Here is a 26,483-nt window from a genome sequence, read left to right on the forward strand (position 1 = left end):
TGTGACTGATGTTAAATTGACTACAAGATAATTAGATGCTAATGTCACCTTTGTGTCAGGATGACATGAATGTCACTATCTAACACATCTGTGTAATTTCTGAGTGACTGTGGTGCCACCTTGAAGCTCGTTCAAGGCACTCTGATGGTGGCAGTGATGACATGATTGCGAGGTTGCCCCATGCGTAGGGTGTGCCATTTGGGTGGAGGCAGACACTACAGTCGCTGCAGTGGCATAACACCGTTTCACCTACAGTCGTCAAAAAGCCTACAACCAAAGCAAAGCTAACAACAAGAACGCACTGAAATAACTTTCTTCACTCTCAGCTTAGCTCCCACCTGAACTCCTCCCTCACGTGCACTCGCACACTTGGAAACACTTTTTTCTCCGTTCTCTGAGGCTAGATCCGGTAATCCTGAGCTAATGACCACAGTCCGTGTGATACACAAAAGCCAGATGAAGAGTAGGCAGATTTTGGTGGCTTTTCTCTTCTTTTCTCTCTCCTCAGCCCTGGAGGAGCACGCTGTCCCGTGCCAGCTAGGACACGTGAATACAGCCCTCAAGGGGTGATCTTGGATGACGCCCCGCGTTCCTCCGGGCGCACGTCCCCGTCCTAAGTGCTGGGTCAGTCGCGAGCTCGCCCCAAAGCGCTCGGGGGTGGACACGGGGCTCGCTGCTCCACGCCAGCTCGTGGCTCTGCAGACCCGGCCACTCGCTAACGCCGGTGTGCCAGCAACACGCGAGTCACCAGCGGAGGAGTTGGGGGGAAAGAATTAGGAAATAAATCCTCCGAATGTACTACTTCGGAAGAATGAGTTAAGAGAAGTTGTGGAAATCCTTATTTTGGGGGACATTGAAGAAGAATATTTTTGATCAAGAAATTGAAGGATTTGGGGGGTGGGGAGGAGAAAGAAGCTGCTCGAGGCCCACCACCAAAACAAGTGGTACACGTCATGTTGAATGTTTTCCTGTCCCCTCCCACTGCCCACCTCCTCCTGCACGGCCCAGCCGCCCTCCTCCCCCTCGTCCAACTCCTTCTCCCCAGCCTTGCAGGAGAAGGGAACGTCCTCGGACGGACGTATTTTGATCCCCTGACAGGTGAGGACATAAAGCGTGGCATTGAACATATTAATTAATGTATATAACCGAGGAACAATGGCACAATCTGGGATGTTTTCCCACAACGCCTATTTAAAAGCCAAACAAGCACAGAAACAGAGCATGCCATACCCATTAAAAAAAAAAAAAAAAAAAAAAAAGATCGCAAGGCTTTATGTTGAAATACTAAGAAAGAAAGAAGAAACTGTACTGCTTGATGCAGCCAGGTCTGTGCAACTCTGCCTCCGAGGCTTGTTTTCGGACAAGACCGTCCGCTCACGCCCGCGGGCGTCTCTCCATCGGCTGCAGCCACGCCGCGGGAGCTCAAATACCGGCCCCGGCTGGGAGGGGATCGGGGAAAGCCCAGAGAGCAAAACAAACCTGGTGTGACAGAGGAGAGGTTGTTCACAAGGAATTCCACACTGTCGGGAAGAACTTCACGTGGATAATTACATCTCTGACTCCTCAGCGTCGGGGAGGTGTTTGTGACAAAAGAAAGGGCTCCGTGTTTAAAAGCGGTAATAAAAGCCTTCCAATGCCCGCTGCAGCATCAGGACCGAGCCCTGGCTTCCATTCCAGGGGCTATAATGAGAGGGTAGATGAGAGTTCAGCACACACCACACGTACATCTCGTCTGCTCTTATGAGATCTGATATGTAAAAACTGTTCTCTTCTGTACCACAAAACAGAATTTATTTTAATCTCAGTTGGATCTTATCAGACATGCTGTACCTATCAGCTCTTTGACACAAAAATCAAAGAAAACACTCAAAATAAAAGGAGACGGGCATAAAATAAAAAAGGAAGAGGTTATCTGTAAAAATATTATGAACTTTAAATGTACAAATATATTTCCGAACCCCCAATTTTTTAAAAAAAGTTGTTGCAGCCAGATGTCCAATTCAGAACAAAAACGATCAGGAGAAGCCCCATTGCCTACAATAAAACCATTGCTCCCTATCCTGGCCTTGAATTTAATTGAGAAGTCAATACTGGCCTTTGCATTTTAATTATACTCTGAAAACTTTCTTAGTTAGGGGGCATTTAGAAATGCAGACAATCTAGGTCCTAATAAATACATTTGCCTGTGGTTTGTGAGATCCAGGCACGTACACGTGAAGCTTAAATGCCTTGTACCGGGAGCTCTACGGAAAACTCGATATGCAAAGTTAAGCTCACGAGGCACCAGATCATTGCACACTAACTAGCAAGAAAATGAACTCTTTTGGTTTTTTGGCAGCCGTGCCACGCAGGTAGCCAGGCTGCGGCCGGGCGTTACGGAGCCCGGCCAGGGGAGCCCGGAGCCGCGCTGCCCCGAGCGGGCAGCGTCCGCTGGCACGGAGGCAGGGCAGGGCGGCCGGCCCGGCCGCAGGGCGGCGAGGGGACCGCCTGGCAGGGGTCAGCGCCCGCGACCCCAGCAGGGCTGGCGCAGCCGGGCTGCCAGCCGCTCCCACCGAGCTCTGGGAGACAAGAAATGGCCAGATCGTCCACATCTGCCAGCTTCTGTTTGAACACCCACAACTCCGAGGGACGCGTCCTGTGCCGGTAAAGGGTATTTGTATACACAAGTGACCGGTTAGGTGGGTAATTGCCCCTCTATATTCATTCCCAGTTGGAGCTTTTGAGTGCTGGGCATGTTCAGAGCCTTGACACTAAAACATGCAGAGCAGTGCATTAAGGCATCAAAAAGGGTAACTTAAAAGTCATTGCCATGGCTACATGACAACTTATTTTGCAGTATAATATGTTCTATGAAATATGTATGATCCTATTTAATATATACCATTTGTTTTTAGCATTTCATTTCTGATAATAGCCTTTTAATGATAATCGTGGTCTTTTAATGATTGTAATAATTAGACTCTTATAAATCAACATGTTTTATGTTAAATATGCTGAAATTCTTTAAAAATATTTATTTTTCCCTGCACTTCAGAAACTGCTTTGCTCTTTTGCAGTGTCTGGAATCTGTTTAGAGTCGCATTCAAAAGTCTTCCCAGAGCCTCATTTCCTTCCCCGGCTGTGAAGGGCTCCTCATACCTATTTCTTCTTCCCTTAAGGATGTGATAAAGAGGGCAAAATCAAGCACCTGTTGTTTGTATCTAAAATGCCATTGATCACATTCGTATTCTTTTTATTAACCAGAAACCCTTACAGGACTCAATCTTGGCAATGAACTTGTAAACAACGGGCTCAGAACACCCCCCCACCGCACTTGAGATATACCGTATCCACTCAGCTCAAGACATCGCCTGGTCCCACGTGTCAGTACAACCAACAATATTTCATTATAGACTTCACTTTTTTTCTTTCAGAGCTAATATTGGACAGCTAAGTCGCTTACAACTTTCCCGTTCTTTGAAAAACCCACATCCTTTCAGTCTTCCTTGTTAAAAAATATTGACAGCTTTCAGTAAGGTAATATATCCAGAAGGGAAATCTCATAATTCATTTGATCTTGCAGTGCCCCATATTACACAGGAAGGTTTAATTATACATCTAACAGTTACTCACCCATTTTGACATAGTTTCATTAGACTTTTATTAAAGACGGGGCTAGGAAAAGAGAGAATTATTTGTAATTCTTTTTACTTTTTTCTTTTTTTAAAGGGAAAAGTAGCTGCCGTGAAAGTGTTTCCATATGTCTTCCCAGTGGCCACCAATACAGACCAGAGAGATCTCCTCTGTTGGTCATGCAAGAGTAAGGTGAATTTTGTTTCAAATAAATAGGAGATTCACCAAAAAGTTTGAAATGGGCTTGACTGAGACTGTGCACGGATTTGGGTCACATTCAGGGTCTAATTTCATCAGAAGATAAACATACCAGCATTTGGCTGAGCTGAGGTCATTTCCCACCCACCCAGCTTCCTACCTGTTCTTGAAAGCAGGCGCTTAATTATCTTAAAGATTTCCATCCTCCTTTCAAGGTTACTTCGGCTTAGCCAAGAGCTTCCAAAGACCTTTGGGAAAAACCTAGACAAATAGAGCATATCACTGTTTAAATCTCACTTTCTCTGGAAGCCAGCTTACAGAAATGAACGCATAGAGTCACACTCCTAAACCCCGGGTGCTTTAAGAAGTGCCTTCACACCCCACGAGGGCTGCTGAGCGCAACTCAGACTGCGCCCAGCAAGTCCCACATCAACAGGTTCCACGCCTGTCTGGGTTTGTGGGAAAAGCACAGCACCTTCTGGTGTGGGCTTCAACTGCGACTGGGGCACCCTGGAAACCGGTTAAAAGGGGAAAAGATAAGCCACGTTATCTCCTTCGTTGGCTGGGTGACCACCTAACACCCCGGGTCGTGAATAACCAGGAGCTCGTGCTGCAGACACGGAGCAGCCGACACGCTGAGCCCGTGGCAACGCGCGGACCACGCGCTAAAGCCGAGGCCCTGCAGCAGCATCTCCTGGAGAACACAGAAAACCCGCGTTGCCTCCCACTCTGAAGCTGCTGCTGCCTATGCTGAGGCAGCAAAGGCGAGGGCAGCGTTGCTCCACAGCCATCTGGGGGGCAATTAACGGGTCGTGCTTCAGTTTCCGAGGAGAGGACTCCTAACATTTTCTGTAGAAAGAAACAAAGGGACTCTGAAGGGAGAAAAATGGATTTTCAAGGTCCTAGCAAGAACCCCAGAATAAATGAATGCCATCAAATGACAGTTTGGCCCATGGCTTTTGTGCCTCTCTTTGCTCAAGTTTTGCGTCTGCAGCCTCGTCGAAGCAGCAATTTGCTGACTTACCAGCACCAGCTTCTCCTCTCTGCTGCTGCCGCCCGCTTTCAGCAGGCTTCCCCTGCTCACACCTCTAAGTGTTTATGGCGTTACAAGCTGCCGTGGAAGCTGACCTAAGCCCTGCCCAGGCTGGCAGCGAGCTAGCCGAGCTTTAAGGACAGTTGTATTTGAAACAAACAATACTAAACCACATTTGAAAGCTGACAGCACTCCCGATACCATAATGTCAGGCCGGCTCTGAGATGAACAGCCCTCGCACACATCAGAGCTCAGCCGTAGCCCTGTACAACATTGCCAGACAACTGTCCAGGGACGCAGCCTGACCGCAAGCACCCAGCGCAGCTGTAAATCCCATTACGCCAAGCAGCCCAAGCACTGGGACAGCTTTATCCGGGTGAGGGCTCAGCCACCGAGCAGACAGCCAGCGCTGCTGGAGCAGCGCTTTCTCACACGTTTTTTGGCAGCGTAAACACAGTGCTTCTGGAAGGCTGCGGAAGAAGAGGAAAGCTCCCTGCCGCCGGCTAATGACAACGCCTGAGAAACCAGACTGTCTCTCAAGAGGACAACGAGCCCCGCAGCGCCTTGCGCGTGCACGGAGGACGCAGCACTTCGCGTGCGGCTCTGGCTGGTGCAGCAGCCCCTGCCTGCGCTCTGCCTTCGTGCCTCCGCTCCTGCCTGCGCCCCCAGCGTGGCCGCATCCCGGCCTGCACACCCACAACAGCGGGACGGCCGAGGCGGAAGGAGCGTCTCTGCCTGGCCTGAAAGTGGCATATTTGGTAGATGTATGAATCCATTATCATGCATCCACAGATATTTTAACATTTTCAATGAAGAAAAACTCAATTTAAGCAATAATTATAGCAGATCCCCTCTCTATAGTAACAATGGAAAGAGAACATTATCACCGCTGCTTGTGGCAACAACTCGAACAAAAACGGGTTAGAGGGGAAAAAAATAATTAGAATGAGACATGCATGCCTGACTCTGAAAGAAAGATTGTTTATCCCTAATACATTAGAGAAATTGCTCAAGAAGAGTTCAGCGAGAACCTGGCTTATCTGTCACGTACAGTACGCTGCACGCTGGCTCCACGGGCTGAAGAAGCCCAGCGGCTACGAACCGAGTCCCGCAGCCAGCGGGAGCCCTGACAGCACGAGGGCGACGTCCCCTAGAGACAGGCATGTAAAATACACCCCACAGCTTTACCTTTAAGAGACTCTTGGGAAAAACAGAGATGGAGAAAGCCAGAGCATCACCCAGCACTCCACCTGCCCCAGGACTGCTCCGCGCTGCTCCCTGTTGGAGGCGGCACTGCAAGGCGGCGTGGCTTAGCAGGAGCCAGGCCGCGGGTCCTGCACTGGTCCTGCACGCTCGCACCGCTTGTGGGCACACCAGAGCACCCAACACAGACCTTTCCGCGCCGTAACGGACCGCTCCCTTCGTTCTGTTCATACGGAGGTAAGTAGGCGGGACACGCTGTAACGCCTGGGGCTCCTTCCAAGTACAGGGACATCCGGACCCCATCAGGAGGGCCTCAAACGGGGGGGAAGGCAGCTAGTGTGCGTGTGCGCATAGGTGTGCGTACCTATATACGTGGATGTATATATATTATGTATTTGTGTAGCTGCGCATTCGTATGTTTCATATACACATGAGATTTCTCAAAGCACCTCCAGTCAGCAGGGAACCCTCCTGCCCTGAGCCATACCTGAGGATGGATGAAGATGAAAAAAGCTTAACTTCATTACTTCATTGGCTGGTCTCTGGTAGCATCTCTGGTACCCACACTCCATCCGTGCCTGAAGCCAGCGTGGAAGCAACGGGCGACTCAATGGCACAGGTCACTGCCACCCTCCTTCAAGTCTCCCGGTCTGAAGGTCCTGCTTTAGTAGTCTTGAATTCAATCACTGGATTTAAAAAAAAATGGAAAACCAGAATTCTCTGCTTAATATACCAAAGAGTCAAAAGCCTCTAGAACCACAGCTGGGATAAACACCTTGACTCTTTTTAGAAAAAAACCCAACAATGTAGACATTTACTGGTCTAAGTGCTAGTGAAACCTTGTAACTCTTTGAGAAATGTCGTGAAAATGTTGAGATTTATCTGGGCTGTGCCGCTCACAGAATTCCAGTACTTCAGGGAGGAATGTGAGTTCATGGCAACTGAATACAGAAATGCCAGTGATATCACCTAAAACCACTCACTCTTGCACAGAGTTCATCATTTGTGTCTGCCAGGTGTTCTCCAGTTCAACAACAAAGACACAGAGGAAACGGCTGTGGATAACAAACGGGACTCGAACGCGGGGCATCGACCCCTGGTTCTGCTGGAGACTTGGGAAGTTACTCCGACTCCGGCGCTGCAGGCACAGCCCGGTCATCTCTAAGGGGAAACCAGTTATTGCTTGCAGAAGAGCTCGGATGCCCTGGGGTTTCGCTCCCCGCTCGTCAGCAGGGGATGACGATAGTTCCCTGGTTCCCACAAGAAGTACATCGCATTCCTGCAGAAACAGAGCAGCACTGCTTTGTGTCAGAGGCTATTTTTTATGTTTATATACTCAGTGGTGCATAGCATAGGGCTGTTGGTTTTTTTTTTGTAACAGGAGAAAACAAAAAAGGGACTCATCTAGTTCTCTGGGTATCTGCCAAAAGCTATAAAATAAAAACAAACAATAAAGACACAAGCTGCTTCTAACTCCCCAGGCCAGGTATTAACCAGCTACAGTATATCAACCCTAACCATTGCATCCTGCCAACACAAACATTTGTCCCTGTCTTGTTTCTCTCAAAATCTGAGCAATCTCATACGTCCTGCAAGCGTGTCTGCCGGGCCGAGGAAGGCAAAGTATTTTGGAGCAACGAGGGCAGGCAGGCCTCTAAAGCGCAGGAGAACACGGTGGTTTCTCTATGAACAGATCACAGCTGACTTCATGTAACAGCACTGCTTGAGAAGAGGGGCCATGCACCCAGTTGGCTCCCATTGCCCTGGCAAGACAAGCTCAGGCTGGACTTGTGTTGGGACCGTTGGGAAGGACCGGGCTGAACTCACACACATGGGAGTCTGACAGACGAAGCAAGGGACCCTGCTCCAAGAGCTGTGCCATCGCCTGCGAGCGCGGCAGCAGCTCCCCATCAGCAACGTGCCGGACAACCAGGAGGTGCAGCGTCAGTTGGGACGCCCACGCCCCATCCAGTGGAAGCGACCTCCAGTATCAGCCCGGACTCACATAAAATCAAGTACGCACCTTGGTATCTAGGTAGCCTTCCTGCAGCCTCAAAAGTCAGAGTCACTGACGGGGAGCAGTAAGAAGCGTGGTTTTTTGAAGGAGCCTCTCATAAAAGAAGCTGCCAATCTGCCCGTTCTGTGCGCAGCACTGACCAGCCCCAAAAGCAGAAGAAAAACTCTTTTCTTTCCCTCTTTCCTTCCCTATCTTTGAAGGAAAAAGTCCCCAAAGGACATCAGTGCAACCAGTAGCAGAATAATGTATTTATAATAAATAAGTGTAACAGAAACAAAAGCCATGTATTAAAGAAAAAAAGTACAGTATTGAAAATGGAAAAGGAAAGTGCTGGTAATAAACAGAAAATAAGAATATTGAGACTACTGCCAAGAGCAGTACAAAATAATCATTCATGTCTTCCTGCATTAGCATCGCTTTCCAGGGAGCACACCTAGAGAACGCGAAGCACACAAGACGCTGTTAGAAAACCCCTCCTTTCCCTACAGGCACGAAGGCGCAAGGCTGGGTCCCCGCGGGTCAGAGTGCCCCAGCGACGCCGAGAGCCAGCCTGGCTCAGGCTCCCTCCGGGCCGGGGCCCAGGGAGCCCCCGGCTGAGCCGCAGCCCCCCACGGCACCTCCCCGCAGCCGGCAACCCGCCGCGCGGTGCGGCAACCCAAGAGGCGGGATCCTCGGGTGTTTTCACATAGCACTGCAACACGGGCTATATAAAAATAATAATCAAAAAAAAAACCACCAACATTTCTCAAGGTGCATTGAATCTTGGGGAACTCGAACCAAATCCTTACTGTAGCATTACTTTTAGACTAAAGCATGGGTCATAGGCCTTCATTTTCCCGCAGGAAAAAACAGCCCCACACCCCTGCCTTTCTCATTTGTGTTTCAGGCCCAAAAAATACCCTACAGTCAGAAATAGTGACTTTCTTCCACTTGCTGCACACTTCACTGAATTTTCTCTATTGAGCTCCTACAGTGTGCTTCTCAACAGCAATTTCTAAAAGGATTTATTAACATTAAGACCAATAGTTATCAAATATTCAGCGATTATATACAAAATAGATACTTGTAAACAACATTGTAAAGATTGTATTTTGGACTTCTGTAAGGATTTCCTTCATACTTTCTAAAGATTTTACTTTTTTTTTTTTTTAAATAAAGACTGAATATATGCTGCCATCTACTGGGAAGTATAACTTAATCAAGCAAAATTTAAGTGGTTTTCCCCAAAAACCTGGAGACTGGATCAACCTCCCTACAGTTGCTCTACTTAATTCAAAAGGACTAACTGTTGCTTAACATTAAGCATATAGAAAGACTAGATTTAAAACAGTGAAAAATAAGCTAAAACGGTAAACAAAAAGTTACCTACTACGCCTCAATGGTTTGTTTGCCCCATGCTAGTAGCAAAACTCACCGCAGAAGCTCTTACTGCACCTCCTGCAAGTTTTTACTTGTCGCCATTGAGGACAAACAGGCAAATTACATTTTTTTCCTGAGCTTTTAGTAAGTAAGGGATTAGGTGGGACTCAGGCGTTACAGTCTGAGCACACTCCTTACAGCCTGCTAACTCTGAGAAAGAAAATGGAGACAGCTTCAAAGCACGGCTAGATGCCGAGTATTAACGTTAACGGCATCTGTTCCCCGCTCAGCCCGATGCTTCTCACCCTGCTCTTCAAGCCAGCAGAGGATCAGTCCTTGCCCTTCAGCATCCAACTCGTCTTCCTCCGCGGTGGGTGTCGGCGTGCTCGGCCGCGCCGGCGCTCCCCACCGGGCACGGGGAGGGCTGCGGCAAAAGCCCCGCGGCCCGGGAGCAGGCAGGGTGCCCGCACCGAGGGGAGAGAGCCCCGCTGCTCCCCGGGGGTCGGAGCGCTCCTCGGGCACAGCTCCGGACCCAGCCGGGCACGTTCCCATCATGACACGGCAGTTCGGCCGCAGAAAGCACACGGTATTGGGGCAGCACGTGTCAGGTCTAGTGCTTACAGTACAGGGGAAAATAAACGGTGACTCCTTCTGCAGGTTTTGGTAGGGCACGTCCCAAACGTCCTTCGTCCTTTTAAAGTGAAACCTCCAACGCTCTTAACTTGCATTCCTGAATTGGTCTCTAAAGCCCTTACTGGTGCTCAGGAGACTCAGGCTATTCTTATTATTATTATTACGGTATTAGTGAACCACCGAAAACCAGTTGTTTCTTCATTTCTGGTTTGTGGTTTGTTTTGGGGGTTTTTTTTGTCCAGGTTACAAGAGGCTGTAGCTGCCAACGCAACAGGATGCCAAGCAAAAGCGGTGACACGAGAGCGAGCTGATGCACAGGAGACTCCTCACTCAGACGCAATTGCAACAGCCTGGTCACTCCCGTTCCTCTTGAGACAAGCGGTGCGACATCTCAGGCGTACCCTCGGGAGAGCCGCCGCACCTCGGCTGCCCTACAGTGCAGAAGGGTGCCCAGACCTGGAGCACCCGCCCGGCCTCTCCTATTGCCACAATGCAGCTTGTCTGGCGCTGGATAAAGGACAGGCAAAATACTTACCGAGAACTAGAGAGCGTATGGAGGACAGGAAAGACATGGCAATAAGGTCTAGAAGCGAACATTAAAAAAGGCACAAGGTATGACGTTAGTAAAAGTGTTCACAGAAATAAGCGCTGTCTACAGATTCATCTGCGAGTTCAATGTACCTGTTAAAGGACAGCACTGGGGAAGAAACAGAACAACCTCTGTCAAATGAGTTTGGGAAGGAAACCATAGCAGCTGAGGTACAAAGATGGAGAAGTACCAAGGGAAGCAAAAGAAGTCCTTCGCTTGAATATTCATTACTGAGTAACCACAGCTAGATGATCACCGAGGTTATTCAGGTTAAAGTATCAGTGAAAAAATTGTTTTGCAGGAATCTGGGAATGTTAAGAATACAGCCCAAAATGAAGGGGCACCAGGAGACCAGTGAACAGCAAAGTAATCGCGATGCCCAGCAGGAGAAACGCCACGAGGGTCTCAGCTGTGGGGTGCGCAGCGGGAGAGCACCGACCGTTTAACGCAACACACAGAGAGATTAGGACCAGTAGCAAGGGAATTTCAAAGCAAGCATTTAGGAACAAACCCTCTTACGCTGAAGAGCAGCAACAGGCAGAGAAAGAATATGGACGAATGAAAGCAGGGTCTCGGCAAACATTTGGCCTAACACTCTTTCAAAAGAGTGCAGCGTTGGACAGCTCAAACAAACTAGCCGTGATTTAGCTTTAGAATATCATTACCAGGTAACTTGATTTACGGAGAAGATGAAAACAAACTGTTGTCTGAACAATTCAAGGAAAAGGATGACCAAGAAAACTGCCACAAGCAAGTAGCTATTAACTAGCAAAGTACAGTGATTCATTTTCTCCAAATACGGAGGGTTCTGTAGAGCTCAGTCCTTAGCAAGCTGTACCTTCCCGTCCCTTTGCTAGTAACGTGAAGGACAATGCAAACCTCACATAAATCCCGCATAAGAGTGCTGTACTGGGGGAGACGGCGGGTCCGACCCCGAGGAGAAGGCAGCCCCCCCGGCCTCCTCCCCGACTGCACCGACCCGACCGGGTCCCCCCCTCCCCACCAGACCACTGCGCTCAGTGCCCTTTTCCTCTTAAAAAGCACAGGCAGCACCGGTGTCACCAAACAGCGCTTCTCGGCCAGATAAACTGAGATAACGTCCCGCCCTTCCTTCAGGGGAGCACTTCACTGCCAGCTGAAGAGCAGCAAACCCGACCCGGTGTCCTGTGGACGTGTCCGTGGGCATTCACATCGCTGCTCAAACCTCCTCTCCCCAGGGCAGCAAACTCTCCCACGCCGCAGGCGGCAGCTCACGAGCTGCTCCCGGCCCGGCTGCCGGCGGGAACCGCTGCAGCCACCATCTCACCCACCGAGGCACTGGCACCCGACAGTCTGTCAGCACCAGGAGACCAGGGCGAACGGCAAGACCTGAGACGCCAAGGTGGCCAGATGCAGGATGCACAGGGGAAAGGTTTTAGTGGCTTACGCTATCAAACTGTAGGATTAAAAAACTGACTTAAGGTTATGACTATTTATTTTTCACTGAAAATTAACTTTGCCTGTCCTTCATGAAGTCGTAAGCAACTTCATATTCCCAGGTAAAGCTACTCAGTGGGGTTTCATTTCATTTCCAAGTTCACATGGGTAGCAGGTCGGCCCGTGAAGTTAGAAATAAGGAGGTAACAGAGATGCTCACCCAGCTGCATCCCTGCCCCTCCAAAAGCCACAGATTCTCCTGAGAGTTCGGCGCATTTGCTGCAGCTACCGTCACTGCTTCAGATGCAGCTGAAACCTTGGGGAGACCTCCTGGCCCTCCCACAGCACGAGGTGGGTGAGATCAGGCAAAACGGCCCGTTTCGGGTGAGCCCACCCGCTGCCTTTCTGTCGGCAAGCTGCAACGCTGGCGCATGCGGCGGGACAGGCATCGGCACCGGCACCGCATGAGCAGCACGGTGAGGGGAAGCGATCACCGCGGAAGACAAGAGGCCGCACCGAACCCTTCATTTCCAGAAAACGCGTTACGGAAAGTCCTTGTATAAACCTGCACTGCTCTCACCAGCTGAGTGACCCCTGCTGCTCCGAGGTCCCCGCCGGCCGAGCTGCTGCTTGGGCAAAGTCTCATGGGCTAAAAATTCTCCCATGGCCAGCCGGCGAAGGATGCTCCTGTCTGAAGAGGAGACGTGCGCGCTGACGGGCACTCACGCCTCGCTGCCAGCAAACCCTGCTCGCAGCCCACCACCGAGGCAGAGGGCTCGCAGGATGAAAACAGCACGTCCAGAGCAAAACAATGCTCGCGGTCAGACACGTGGGGAGAGGGCCACTCGGAGCACCTTCGTGGTGCTACCGTTGCATCCCAGGGAGGGCAGGAGCTCCCGGCAGAGCCGTGCCGGGGCTGGGCAGGCACCGGTGAGGCCGCGGCGACCGTGCTGCACCGCGCGGCCAGCTTGCGGCTGGGCGTGCCTTCGCGGCACTGGCACGCAAAACCCCTGCGTGAGCGCCCGAAGCCGCTGGACCTGCACGTCCCTGGCTGAGCCCGGCCCCCTGAGCCCCACCGGCCCGACCCGCCTGGCCTCCCGGCCAGCTCACCTACGCCGAAGGGAGGGGAGGGCAGCCCTGCTCCTCATCTATTATTTAACAGTATAGCTTAGCTTTATTTTTATATATCTAGAGAGAGAGACTTTTTGGGGTTTTTTTTTTTATTATTAGTATTTATAACAGGTATTAATATATGTTTAATTTAAACATATTGCCCCATGGGACTCATTAGCAGTTTAACAAAATGCCTGGGTAAAAATACTCAGCAGATAAAAAGACAGAATTTTAAAATATTGTATGCCTACAAAAATAATCTAGATGAATGATGAAGGGTGTCAGAGAACTGCTCGACCACATCAAACAATGAAAACAGTCTTGGAGATGGGCTATTTAAATATTAAATAAATACCCAGGATTTCTGTAAATGCTGAACAGGAGATATGATGGAATGTTATTTTTCCTAATCTGTTCATACTGTAATTATGGACTCTATACTCCAGCTAAAAAGATCATTTATCTTATGCTGAGTATTTCAATTGCTTTTTCTCCAATAAATTACAGATATTACCTTCAACTGGTAACTAAGCACAGCAAAGAAGTTTCAGGCACAGCTGATATGCTTGTAAAATATTTAATATTTGTCTAACATATGACTTTTGTAAAATATTTTATCTCTATTTTTGTGAAAGCTTTTTCTAGCCAAATTATGTATTGCTAAAAAATTAATTGATTCTACCCAGAAAGACTAATTTTAGGAGGAGAAAGGCTATTTACAGGGAAATATTCTGAGCTGCATTCCTTTTTTTAATAACACCACCACTGGTGTTAATACTAATAACGATACATATAAGTTATTTTTCTGTGATTTGATCTGTGGCTGAGAGGAGGATTTCTGTAGCATGGCCACCAGCATGCATCAGGTGTACTTCAACAGTGACACAGATACACAAATAATTTATGCAAAATAAACCTGAAGCGTAAGTAACTGTACGTATGAAAACAGGGAAAGTAATCAAAGTAGAAAATGCATTAATGACAGCTAGCAGCTAGGGAAAAATTATTGTGTCAGAAGTGGGCAGAGGGAAGGTGAAAATGCATCCCTGGGGAAGGAGCGGCACCGGGCACCGCACATCCCCAGGCACGGGGACACAGCCCCGGCACAGGGACACAGCCCCAGGCACGGGGACACAGCCCGGGCACAGGGACACAGCCCCAGGCACGGGGACACAGCCCTGGCATGGGGACACAGCCCCAGGCATGGGGACACAGCCCCAGGCACGGGGACACAGCCCCGGCACAGGGACACAGCCCCAGGCACGGGGACACAGCCCCAGGCACGGGGACACAGCCCTGGCATGGGGACACAGCCCCAGGCACGGGGACACAGCCCCGGCACAGGGACACAGCCCCAGGCACGGGGACACAGCCCCGGCACGGGGACACAGCCCCAGGCACGGGGACACAGCCCTGGCATGGGGACACAGCCCTGGCATGGGGACACAGCCCCAGGCATGGGGACACAGCCCCGGCACGGGGACACAGCCCCAGGCACGGGGACACAGCCCCGGCACGGGGACACAGCCCCAGGCACGGGGACACAGCCCTGGCATGGGGACACAGCCCTGGCATGGGGACACAGCCCCAGGCATGGGGACACAGCCCCGGCACGGGGACACAGCCCCAGGCACGGGGACACAGTCCTGGCATGGGGACACAGCCCCAGGCATGGGGACACAGCCCCAGGCACGGGGACACAGCCCCAGGCACGGGGACACAGTCCTGGCATGGGGACACAGCCCCAGGCACGGGGACACAGCCCCAGGCATGGGGACACAGCCCCAGGCACGGGGACACAGCCCCGGCGCGGCACCCCAAGTAGCCCTAGTCAAGGGTTTGATTTGTATTTTGCCACCTTAACAATGTAGGCATTTCCTCCCATTATTACGCGGTATTGAAAATCTAGTTCTAAGAAAAAGGACAGGTAACTGCCCAGATTTGCAGTACTTATTTTATCAACATAAATATTTAATGCCACACCATTTGATCTGAAATCCCAGATATTTACTGTTCTGGGTGGGATTACAGAAAATCTACACACTACAGTGTGGTAGTTAATTTTGGTTTGTTTTAGCCGGGCAAACATGAACAGTGGGTCTAGTACTACAGTTTCTACGAGCGAGGGCTTTTTCATTGTGTCTCTATGAGAGTCAGTTCAAATTCCAGAAGTGACATGAAATCTCAGCATTTCCATAAGCATTCAGAGTTTGAACATGTTTCAGCTGAGGCATCGGAGTGACTATGTGTCTTCCACCGGAAGCACAGCTTACCGCTGCTCATACTGCAAATGTAGGAAAGCTATTCCTGGTAGAGAAACACAGCTCGATAGGATTTGGGTTTAGCCTGATTGTGTGGAATAATCATGCTCAGAAATAAATGCCTGTGCTCGTTTTAATTATTACATTATACTCTAGCACAACAGTTAGTGAAGTAATAATACAGCTGTTTAGGGACAAATCTAGCAGTGGGAGAAGCCTGACCAAAGGGCTTTCTCCTCAGAGCTGCAGCCCCTGTGCACTCAGAGTCATACCCACCGACGTTTGTGACAAAAATAAGCGTTTACCGGTTTGCTGATTTTACAGCTAGAAAGAGACTGTTACAATTATCTAGCCTGACCTTCTAGATAACAACCAATTTTCATTCTGTGATTCCCATATGAAGCCCATAACTTCTGGCTGACTAATGCAGAGACATCCATCCAATTTGATTCAGTGACTTCAACTGATCGACCACATCTCTAAGTGAGCTGTTCCTATGGTAAACTGCACTGGCTGTTAAATAACTGCAACTTACTTATTGTCCAAATTTGCCTATAGCATCAGCTTCCAGTCACAGAAGGAATTCTCCACAAAGGTCCTCACAGACCAGGATCTCATCACCTCCTCACCGTCTCCTGGACAAACACGACAAACCCAGCTTCTCCCATCAATGCACATGTCTCTGTAATGGATTTACCTTTTGCTACACCATTATCATTTCTTATTCCACTTAGCCTGAAGACTAAACAGCTGACGGGGCGTGAGCGGCACTCAATTCCGTTTTGTGCATCATTTATTAATTTGCTGTTCATCACAAGTGTAGATCAAAAGAGCACAGCTGATGGGCTTTGGTGACACGGAGGTCATACACTGAGGAGCACAGCTGTAACTTACTTCATCCTGCAGAACTTTTACAAACACCAGTGAAACACAGAATGGAAATGGATTATCTCATCTCTCAGATCCAACAAACACAGAACTTCACATTTATTTTTGAGTCAATTTTCAGAGCAAATGGCAACTTGTAAAGTGCCTTTGAAAAGAATACTTATAAATAAAATTATAAAAGAGCAATTTCTGGGTATAGAGAAAAACTGTATTAGACAATTTACTTTTACCATTCATTTCAAAAAATTAACCTTTCTGGTTCAAGATCTTATCCTAACTGAACCACGATATATTCCAAAATACACAGTGACATGCTTGATTCATTTTTTTGCACCCAAAATGGCTTAAGTTAGGAAACACTTAAAGTTTTGCATCACTAATTTCAATTCAGCATTCAATTTAACAATGCACTGGACAACACATAAATAGATTAAAGTGCTTGTGTCTAAGCTAAGCAAGATATTACTAAGCAAACATTTTCACCAACAGCTGAAACATTCTAATATCTCAGAGTATAAATTTTCATTGTTATTTTCTGTTATTCAAAGAGGCAAAGAAAGAGCGAGCCACCTGCTCTGTTTATAAGCGAAGCTCCAACCCTGCCGCCTTCTCTTGCAGTAAGGGCGAAGCGCGAAGGCTGCCTTCCCCCCGCAGGGCTGGCGAGCGGGAGCTTCCGTGCCGCCGCGTGAAGCGGGACCCGCCAGCACTCCTGGGGCCACCCCTCGCTGCACGCACTGGTATTTCACCACAGAAGCAAGTATGTCACTACACGAGCTGCTCGAGTCCCAGGATCATCTCACTCTTCCAATTTACAAGAGGAGTAGAAAACAGTACGTTTCTTTGGGGTTTGTATTTCTTATTTTAGAATAGCTTTTTCTTTACAATACTATAATCAAAATTTTTGTCTATTTGTGAAGCTGAATATGATTTATCTGTGATTTGGTTTATTCAACAAACAAGTACTTAATGAAAATATCCACCAAGCATACAGATGTATTTAAGTATACAAAAATAACCTCCTTTTGTGCATTACATTCACATTTACAGTATGGAGTATTAAGAGACATACCTCTCATCCTTAAAATTTTTGATCAACTGCTAATACAACCCTAATATTTCTTCATTTGTTCTCTATTGTCTTCAACAGTTCTTGGTCTTTTCTTTACGGTATCTTCACGTTTCCTCCATCTGTCAAGGCTTAACCAAGCCTGTGTCAAAGCAACACATCAAGCACTGAAGTCTTGACCTAATGAACACTCGAATGTTTTTTGTTTCTTGCTTCCAAAGAACCGAGTATGCCTGTGCCTCACATTTTCAATAATCTTCATCTTTTCATTTGATGCTACTGTAAAGCTCTTTCAGTTCCCAAGACCTCTTCTTCACATGTTTTTGGAATTCAGCATTGTTTCTCTTCAAGAAACTCTTGAAAATACCGGCTGCCTTCCTCTGTGTCGACTCACGTTTGTGTAACCCTGTGCAGCATTTGAGTGTAGCCGTCATGTTGTTCATTCTTTGAATAGCATTATTAGCAAAATAAAATGTGCCAAATCTTCTAGATCCACGCACTCTAGCAAAATGACTCTTTTCTAAGTTAACCGGGTGGCGTCCGGCATCGTCCCGCGGAGCAGAATGACTGTGAAAATGAGACTTGTAGAGTACCGCAGGTGCCGTTCACCCTGCGGGGATGCCAGCTCACCCCTCGCTGCTGGAAAGGCTTTATACAGCTGGAAAGGCCAAACGTCATTCTGTTTGTTTCTCTGCATCAGTGTTTTCCATTTCCAGGAGACCTATGAAGAAAACAATACAGTATTAAATCCAGTCTTTGGAATATAAAAATGTACAATTACAAAAACTCTCATTTTTATTAGAATTTAGTATTTGCTGACAACAGATTTATTCTGTAAGACAAGTTACTGTCTTGCTGTGTTGAATTAAATATCATAGTTCTTTGAAATATGACAGCTTGTCCTCTATACACTCTGTCGCCATCTCCCAGAACCTGCAGGTTCAAACACGCTGATGAGACTACGCCCCGGCTCAAAGTAAAGAACCAGTAAGGAACGTCCCTTGAGACAGCACAAGTGCTTTCTGTGACTGCCAAGATAAAGTCCAGCACTATTCCCACTGAAGTCAAACCAAGCCCTTCCATAAACAATTTCTAGACCCTAAACTCTACAAACGAAGGAAGTAAAAATGAATAATGTCCTGAAAGTTTCACAACTTCCTACAGTAGCTGCTTTTTAAACAGATTTTAAAAAATCTTCTGACAATGCAAAACTCACTGTATAAAATTGTATACAAGCAGAAGATAACAATACAAATGATGTTTCTGCATGCCCATATTTGAAATGTGTTCCTTCTCTACTGGTACAATAGTTCTTACAGTATTTCCCTTGAAATTATGCATGACATTTATGTGAAAGCATATATTCCATCTACTATGTTCATAGTTAAAATCCAATTCCTGTTTTTATCATCCCAATATAAACCAGACTAAAATAGCGTCTATTTTACTTTACTCACGAGGAAAATTTTCACAGCATGACCATATACAAGACTGAATTATTTTTGCATGGGATTTTGTTTGCAAAACAAGTGTTCTGTTTCTAGGACTGTTACAAAGCCTTGGTTCTTCTCCTTGCGTGCCGTAATAAAAAGCAATACAAACAAACTACAGCACTCCAAAAGTTACAACACATCCTTCTTCTGCCTGATTTTTTGTACTTTCCACCGATAGTACTTTGGAGGTAGTGTGAATAATTAATCAAGGCTAGATTAAAAAGGATTAGTCTTTCCACTCTTGGTACGACCATCCCCGCTGGGCTGTTCTCTTCGGGGAGGGAAGCCGGAACTCAGACTGCTCTTCCCAAGGTCACGCTGCTCACTGCCGAGAGAGAACGCCAGCCTCCCCGTATTTAGTCTAAACTTCATTTACTCCTTCAACGCTATGTGGATCGGAGAGGTTGAGTATCTGTGGCGAGTTCAGATTTGGCCCGGTGACAGGAAGCTATTTTCTGGAGTCGCCAAGCCACCGCGGTTTCCCAAGCCTTCGCTGGAAGGCGCCCGCCTGCCTGCACGCAGCCGGTCAAGGAGCAGCCCTGGTGAGGAACAGGCTTTGCGCGCTGTCCCTTAACGGCGGACACGGGGCAAAACCATTGGGCTCCCACGAACACAGATGCAACGCTGCAGACAGGGAGACCGTAACTCGAACACCTCGTCCCGCCGGGGCCACCAGCGACAGGGGAAGGGAGAGGTGAGGAGCCCCTGGGGCTTGGAGAGGGGGCTGCCAGAGACGGGGCTGCAGAAAGGGTGAAGTTCAGGAAGATCGTCAAGGGAAGGGCTAGCTAACGTTAATACTTCAGAACTGATGTATTAACTCCTAACTGCTTCCCACACATCCTCGTTAGCATACTTTTACTGACTGGTATTCACAGTATATACCCAAGCGCCTCCCTAATATCTAATGGCAGTTTTATATTATCCTGGAACATGATGCATGATATGACACACATCAGGCATGAGTATGAGGATGGGTATTAAGAAGAACTAAACACAATTAGAAAGTCATTTTTTTGCAACCAAAAGGATAATCGTTATCATCTTTTCAACATTTGTGTAACTACAGCTGTATGTTTTATAAGCATCAGCACAATTGTCATATTTGTATCCAAATGTTTTCCTTTTCATTAACAGAGCATAAAAGAATATCGAAGGCCATAATACTCAGAAGCAATCCGTACAATCGGCTTCAAAACAAACTAATCCACAGAATAAAACCTCCCCAAGGCGTGACCCGATCCGCCGCAGGAGCACGAGGCCGTGCCGCAGCCGGAGGAGCCAGGCAGGCGTTGCCGGCAGAGGACGCTGGGACGCCCCAACGCCGCCCTCTGCCCCGTCACGGCAGGAGCTGGGGCTGCGGCAGCACCGAGCAGAGCTCACCCCTCCGGCTGCCTCACATGGACGCAGCAGCCATGACAGCGGTGGCACAGGGACACGGGGACGAGCCCCGCATCAGAGCAAGTGCGGTGCAGGCATTGGGGGTATGGCACAAGGCAGGACACGCCGGGCGTGGGGAGGTTTCTGGGGATGACTCCTCTCGGGCCGGGCACAGCACGGCAAACGCAAGGACTGCCTCGGCAAAGCCAGGACATTTTGCAGCCATGACGCCAGCAGCGCTGCCACTCACCTCGCTGCGCATGGAGACACGGGGCACGGCCCGAGCCGCCTGCGCTGCGTTCCCCGAGCCCGCGTGCCACTGGGAAGGCAGACAGCCCGTGTCGTGCCACGTCACAGCTGAGACAAGGAGCCAAGGGACCCTCTCCCAGCCCCTCAGCCACGCCGCAGCCCTCTCCTCCATCAGCCCCGCCAACAAACCCCTCCTCTCACTGCACTTCTGCTGTTTCCCCGAGGCCTCACGTTTTCTTTCGAGTCCAACAGCAATTTCTTCATCCCAGGAGAGGCAGAGGTTGAGAGCACAGGAGAGACCAAGCAGGCCCCGCAGCCCTCGTGCCAGCCCCTGGCCCAGGGCGGTGGCGGCAGCGCCCAGCCTCGGCCCGGCACCGCTCTGGGCGACCGCCGCAGCGTGGAGATGGCACCAGCACTCCCAGCCCAGCCAGACCTTCACCAGAACGGAACACAATAACCCCTACCACAGGCGGTCCTCACCAAGCTCTGCAGCTACTGTACGCAAAGCCAAACACAAGAGGAAGAGTAATTTCATCTTATTTTTTCTAATATGGAAAAAAAGCAGTGTTTTCACCACATTTTATGTTGGAAATAGCCAACCTTCTACTAGAATTAGACCCACAAATGTCTGCTCAAATGTCGAAGCTTGTGTTTGCCAAAGCTAAGCCCACCTGTAGGTGGATTTCCATCAGCTGGGGAACAAGGGGTAGGACCTCGCCCGCCGTTTCAAGGCTGGCCATTCCCACGCGCAGGCAGAGACATTAAGAGAAAACCTGATGTAACCGATGAAAATGTGGAGTATCTCGCTGCTGGATCATGACTGTCTGGTTTGAAAGCATTTCAAATCCTGTATCAAGAGCAACTGCCCTTTATAAAATACTCCCCTAACAAAAGCCTGTGCTTTCTCCTAGGATAAAACTAAACCAGTACACACCTGTTTTAAGACACTGTACCCGTCTGTTACACCAACTACCTCTCCACACATTTAACCAAAACTTCTCGAAAGGCTATTTGATTCATATTTCTAAATCCTCAAGACTGTTATTGCTACAGGATTTAGTACAACTGAATACCTCAGCATACTTAGCAGAGCCAGTTCCACCCCTCTGCTCAGTTGCTCCTGTAACAGCTGCAAGCTGTCAGGACGTTTCTCAATGTCTCGCTCAAAACCAGTACCAAGTTACTCCTTTCCAGAGTTCAAACTTCATTTAGTTCCAGTTTATGTTATTTATGGAAACTCACTACACTGATTCTAGACCTGTGCCAAAACGCGTGGCTGCACTGAAGAATAGTGACAGTTTTAAACTCGAATGATTCACAACAGATAGACAGGAATTAACCCTGTGCGACACAGGGAAGTTCTGCTGTCCGTCTGCTCCTCTCTACCCTTTACTCCAACGCCAGCTATAGCACGTACGCCAGGACGAGCAGGTTAAGAGCAAGGCAACATGTATGCGAAACCTTTAAGTCACTTGACCGAATGGCAGAGCCTGACCTACTGAAGCCAGTAACCAGACTCAGAGGAATAATGCACAAACCTACTCCTCTCACACTTCATCATATACTTGTTAAAATACATGAAATGAATCTAGGGAAAGAAAGAGCAAAGTCCTAATAAAAACTTTCCTATACTAAGGTCAGATATTTCATAATTATCAAAGATTTGGAAGAAATGCTCCGTGGACTCTTCTGCTCTCTCTGAAGCAGTGGAAGGCAATGTAACACACTTTCTCTGGAAAGACACCTGACAAGAAAAAACCCAGACTGTAAAGACTACATAAGTGGTCACTTTATTGTGTCTATCACTGAATACTTGCTTCCCAGAAACGATGGCTGAATCCACCTCTTCAGTAAAGTTTGCTTTTCAGGTTCAAATGAGCAGCGTTGTTAGTTCAAAATTAATCATAATCTCACTCCCCATCACGGCAGGAATTTTCTTTATGAAAGTCATTATGAAATTAAAATTGTAGAATATAAGCCCATTTAAAGAAGGAACAGAGTGATGCAGGTAAATCACCCACAGAAAAGAGAAAGGACCAAATCCAACAATTCTACCAATCCCCTTGCTCTGAACTTCCCTTCATCTTTCTCACCTCCTTCTTCTGCCACATGGCCTACATGGTATAATTCTGTTATTTTTAAACTTAAAAAGAAAAAAATCCTAGTTCTGTTCTCTGAGGTGAAAATTACCATTAACTGAGAAGAGTAGGACAATTCCATCCTACCTTGAAACTGCAAAGGGCAAAAAGGTGTTGGAAAGGCAGAAAAGCAGAAAAGTTTCATCTAAAAAGGAAGCAAACTTTTTCTTCTATTCATAAAAGGGGATTTTCTAATGCTCTTTATACTTGATACCACTAAGAAGGTACAGCAGTTCTTATTTAGGCATTGTAAAAGATGGCACATCTAAATACGCGCCTTGTGCTCAGTGGCAGGGAGCTCACGCAGTAACAACTAATACACGATGCGCTATACGTGCACAGACGTAACCTACAGATGACTGCAGTAGGTCAGTACGCGAAACACCTGTGTTTCAGCTGCAGTAGCAATGGCATCACACTGTAACGGTGCCACAGAAACTGCCCCGAAGCCACCCCCTGCAGTAACCCCCTCCCGCTCAGCTCCCCTGTGCCTCCAGTCCCCGTCAGTACTCCAGCAAGTTACTTTCACACGCCACGACGTTCAAAGGCCAGTTAACTCAGCAAGGCTTCAGATTTCACATACGTAAATACAGTATTTAAACCTAGAGATCTACCTCTACCTTGTATTTGTGTCATATGTCCGCATAACTGTAAGAAAGCCAACAGTGTCCTGGGATGTATTAGGAGGAGCGTTGCCAGCAGGTCGAGGCACATGGTCCTTGCCCTCCACCCAGCACTGGCAGGGCCACCCCTGGAGCGCTGGATCCAGTTGCCCAGTGCAGGAGAGACGTGGACATACTGGAGAGCCCAGCGAGGGGCCACCAAGGTGCTGAAGGGACTGGAGCATCTCTGCTGTGAGGAGAGGCTGGGAGAGCTGGGACGGCTCAGCCTGGGGCAGAGCAGGCTCGGGGATCTCGCCCCTGTGTACAAACGCCTGCAGGGAGGGTGCAGAGAGGACGGAGCCAGGCTCTGCCCAGCGGTGCCCAGGGACAGGAGCAGAGGCCGTGGGCACGCACTGACCCGCAGGAGGGTCCCTCTGGACGTCAGGAAAGGCTGTGTCACCGTGAGGGTGACCGAGTCCCACCAGGGAGGTGGTGGAGTCTCCATCCTTGGAGATATTCAGAACCTGTCTGGGCATGGCTCTGGGTGTCCCTGCTTGAGCAGGGCGGTCGGACCAGATGACATCCAGAAGTCTCTGCCAACCTCGACCGGTCTGTGATTCTGTGACAATTTCCTATATGTAGTCTCTGTTTTTATCAGACTTTCCCAGAATTCTTAGAATGGTTCTTTCCTTTGTTTGCAGAGTTCATTTTTCTTAGAAAAAAATGTTTTGAATAGTGCACTTACTCGTTTCCCAGATGAATGCTTTTCACCGTTAGTGTTCTGTTCTGGTTTAATGATGTGGTACATAAAGTTTTTCCTATCACACACTGAAGGTGTGCTTTGACTGTTAACTCGTTTATCTTCATCTCTGACGTAATGTCACCGCAGTGGAAGTTCAGGCAAAGGAATTCTACTGTAAAAACAACCTTTGTGACTATTTCACAGTATATAAAGAAGTAGGTAGTACTCAAAATTGGAATAAAGCAGAGTTAATTCTTTTGTTGCAGCTGAAATTAAGTGAACCGCCATACTGAAATGTTTATTTAATGTTAATGAAATATCTAGTCTGAAATTTTAGAAAATTTAAGAATATCCGTATTTAAACTCCTCAAAGCTTATTTAATGTATCTCAGCAAGGTGGATGAATAATAAAGGATTTTTTTGTATACAATATGCAGTGATATATGCAGAGCCAATACAAACACAAGCATCTTCTCAGATCCTTTGGGCAAGAACTCTGCCAAGCTGGGGTGTACCGACTGGCTGCCATCAATAACAAAGAAAACAGGCTACAGAAAGCTCTACTTATATCAAAGTTAGACCCGTCCAAACTAGGAATTGCACAGCCTGCTCATAAGCTGAACCTGTCTACTGAAAAGGGGAATCTGCCCCAGGGTTACCACTTGACTTGTCTTATAGTTTAATGGATGTTAACATGAAAAATACAGTATTCTGGTAAGCGTGATTGAGTCTTCCCTCTCTTTACCTATTTACAGTCAACAATCCCGCTTAGGTATAACGAGTTATGTATCTCTTCTCACTTGAACAGCATTAGACATAAGCAGTCTCACACAGATACAGCCCAAGAACCGATGGCAGTGATAACAAGAACTGAAGCCATGATGTACCATGAACAGGAGCAATTTTTCCCACAGCACTGTAGCACCATCGTCAGGCAGTGAGAGGAAATCTGCCTGCTCTCTGGTCCCACCTTTACTCGATCTCGCTGTCACAAAAACCCAAAGCTCTATTTATGCCCCTTCCACCCTTGTCCAGGGTCCACCGCACGCACAGAGTGGATTCTCCCACCGACATCAATTACAGGACCTCACCCCACGTAACCTAGTGCAGAACTGCAGTATTAACTTGGGGTTTCTTTGAAAGATGTTTAAGGCCAAGGGTGAGATGCTAACAGAAAATAGTCTTTCTTGTTTAAAATCAGTGGCTACATAGGAGCGCCGGTGTATGGTAAAAGCCACACGCCTTTTCAAGGTGCCAGCAGTAATCCTGCAAATTAAGGACCACTAGTGAGCCCCGTTTCAGTGCCAAATAAAATGACTGAAACGAAAACAGAAATAAAAGCTCCTATACATTATGGACAAAGCAGAGAAGTTTCTGAGCAGAAAGAAAAATGCCTCCTTGCTCTCTGCTGGCACTTTAACAGGGCAGCACACGAGCAAACAGATCGGTGTAACTCCGGGCACACTCTCCAAACCTCTAAGGAGGATCTATTATCCATCTTTAACAGCTATCGTGTTGTGAAATGGCAAAAAGTGCATCTCATGAAACTAATGAGATAATACAGTCTGGAGGATCTTCAGAGGAACCTAACAGAGGTGAGCAAACGCACAAATAGCAGCTGGAGAAATTCAGTGCTGATAAATGCAAAGTAATGCACATTTAAAGGAATATTCTGATAATATTGATATGTTCTGATAATATGATCTGTTATTGATAACCTTCATTGATTTCTAAAATACCCATAAAATCGTGAGAAGAAACAGTGGACCACCAATGAAAAAAAGTAACAATAATATATAATAAATGAGTGCCAAAGAAATTAAATTTGACACAGTAACACTTTTAAGGTCAATTGTATGTTCTCACCAAGAATACTGTCCAGTTCTGGTTACACCAACTAGAAAAGATGTGGTGGCTGAAAAGTTGACTTATGGAAACTGGAAATTATATAAGGCATAGATAAGCATTCAAATGAAGATCACGAATACTGATAAGGAATAAAATAAATACAAATGCACATTGAAACCATATTCAAATAAATCCTGTAAGGACCAGAAAGCAGACTGGAGGTTCCCACTCTGTTTCCCATAGCACAAAACAGGCAAACACAACTCCATTTAAAAATGCCAAATCCAAACGTGGTCAAAGGAACGGTCTTTCAGGAACGCGTAATTCTGCCTGCGGAAGGGCGGGAAGGCAGCACGGCGTGCGACGGCAGAGGAGCACTCGGCCCAGGAAAGGAAAGCCCAGCCTCTCCTCCCCCAGGCCCACAACTGCTGGAGCTGGAGCGTGGACGCTCTAGAGCAGCATTCCCCTTATATTACTGGCATATTGCCTAAAGACAGGTTTTTAACATATAGAATGTTAAACACGGATTTCCACATATTTCATCTTGGTCTGTTTCCATATGTTTAGCATATGGAAATAAGTTAAATTGTAGAATTACAATTTTCATGAATTTTCTTACTCTTCTCATGCAGCTGGAGCTCAAAAC

At 47.7% G+C, this 26,483-nt stretch overlaps 1 protein-coding gene and 1 long non-coding RNA gene across 7 annotated transcripts in view; one reads left to right on the top strand and one right to left on the bottom strand.

The window, feature by feature from the left end:
• Nucleotides 1–26,483, top strand: part of ACADM (acyl-CoA dehydrogenase medium chain) — a 769,283-nt gene that overhangs the window by 282,171 nt on the left and 460,629 nt on the right. The window lies entirely within an intron of this gene.
• LOC142412991 (uncharacterized) overlaps nucleotides 1–26,483 on the bottom strand; it is a 57,449-nt gene that overhangs the window by 19,966 nt on the left and 11,000 nt on the right. For all 5 annotated transcript variants that reach the window (XR_012776657.1, XR_012776658.1, XR_012776659.1 and 2 more), the window contains 2 exons: nucleotides 17,392–18,109; nucleotides 6,534–6,732 (listed from right to left, as the gene is read on the bottom strand). This is a non-coding gene — a long non-coding RNA (uncharacterized LOC142412991). The remainder of the gene's footprint in view (nucleotides 1–6,533; nucleotides 6,733–17,391; nucleotides 18,110–26,483) is intronic.

This window comes from Mycteria americana, chromosome 7 (genome assembly GCF_035582795.1).
Source record: "Mycteria americana isolate JAX WOST 10 ecotype Jacksonville Zoo and Gardens chromosome 7, USCA_MyAme_1.0, whole genome shotgun sequence".
Classification (NCBI taxonomy): Eukaryota; Metazoa; Chordata; class Aves; order Ciconiiformes; family Ciconiidae; genus Mycteria; species Mycteria americana.